Below are 1671 nucleotides of genomic sequence, written 5' to 3'. Positions count from 1 at the left end.
CAGATGTCGGGGAATGAGCCACAGGCAGTACCTTCTGCCGAGGGTTACAGGACAGGAGATGATCCCAGTTGTTTGCCCCTCCCTCAGAGAGCTTTGGGAAGAACGCATTCCCTTCATTCTTTAATAAAGGAGGCTTAAATAAAAGGTCATTGCTTTGTTTGTTTGTTGTTATTCATAAGCATTTTTGCCTTATCAACGAAATTGAAATTTCCTTTGCTGAGGCTGCAAATAAAGTCATTGCTGGTGCTGCACATGGCACCTGCACGGACATGAGAGAGGGTGAGGAGGTGCCACGGAGAGATGGGACTCTGTTTAGCTCCCACCTTCCAAAGTGGACAGGTTCTGCGGATTTCACTGCCTTCTGGAAGGAAGGGTGTTGCTGGGCTTTCCTTCATTTGTCACTCTGATACCAAACAAGGGCCCCTGGTCAGTGTGCACAGAAGATAGTACTGTGTCAACAGTCTTTGCAGAAAGAGAAGAGTTTCATTTGGGGGGGATTTATTATCATTTTTTGGTACCAGGGATTGAACTCCGGTCCTTGTGCTTATGAAGTAGGCTGCAAAACCACTAAGCTAAATCCCCAGCCCAAGAGTTTTTGTAGAGCTTGGCTGACAAGGAGCAGGGAGGCATGCTTGAATCTGTCTCCGAGACTCATGTGCCCGAAGTAGAGGAGACAGAGGGCTGAGTGGAGGGCTGGGGACCCTGGTGGCAGGGTGGGTACCTCACAGCCCAGGGGGTCCCCTCTCTGTTATTCGGGTCCGTCCTGCAACTCCTGAGGGCACCCTGGCTTCTAGTGCAGGTCTGCAGTGCCCTGCCCTCCTGCTTTTGTTTGAGGGAGACTTATAGCTCCTCAAGATTTCAAAGTTTGCATCTGCGTCCTGAAAACAAAGAAAGAGCTTGCATCACAGTTTTTCTTTTTTTTTCTTTTTGTTTCTGGGGATCAAACTCCGGACCTTGCCAGGCTGGTGGAGAGGCTGGTGGTGGAACCACTGAACTAAATCCCCGGCCCTGCACCACAGGTTTTAAAGACAGGAGTGTTGTGTTTCATGTCTCTGTTTCTCCTCCAACAAATATTCACTGTGTACAGACACTTTTTGACTTTTGATGGGGCTATGTCTGTCTCAAGTTGAAATTCTAGTTGGAAATATCAAGTTGAAAATGCATTTAATATATTGGAGATGCTGAGCTCCTAGCTCCCTGGCACAGGGCAGTGCCTCTCTCCTGGTCCAGGGCCGATTGGGAGCTGCAGCTCGCTGCCACCGCAGGGTGGGCGGCAGGAGGAGCGGGCCCCGTGACTGGTGGAAGCTGGGTGAAAGGTCAGAACTTGGAGGATGCTCTCGTGAATGCGTATTGCTTTTGTGCCACCAGGGTAAAAACTGCAACTGGCACCATCGTTAGTCGGGGGCTGTCTCTGCTTAACAGGAGCCAATTAAGCAAGTCCCTTTCCTGCAGCCTTGATTCCCAGCTGGATGGAACTACACTGAACAATGCAGTAATGCAAGAGACGTGAGGGCGGCACTGAGTCTGGCTTTTAAGAGAAGCCTCAATTTGTGTTTGCTTTCGGAAGCCCGCACACGTGAGAACCCCACGGTCTGCAGAGAGGCTGCAGGGGCTGGGACTGCACAGCCCAGGCCGTTGTCTGCCGAACCCAGCTCTGCCAGTGACTGTGGC

This window comes from Fukomys damarensis, unplaced genomic scaffold (genome assembly GCF_012274545.1).
Source record: "Fukomys damarensis isolate Sample0158 unplaced genomic scaffold, DMR_v1.0_HiC HiC_scaffold_7, whole genome shotgun sequence".
Taxonomy (NCBI): Eukaryota; Metazoa; Chordata; class Mammalia; order Rodentia; family Bathyergidae; genus Fukomys; species Fukomys damarensis.
This window is presented reverse-complemented; position numbering follows the sequence as displayed.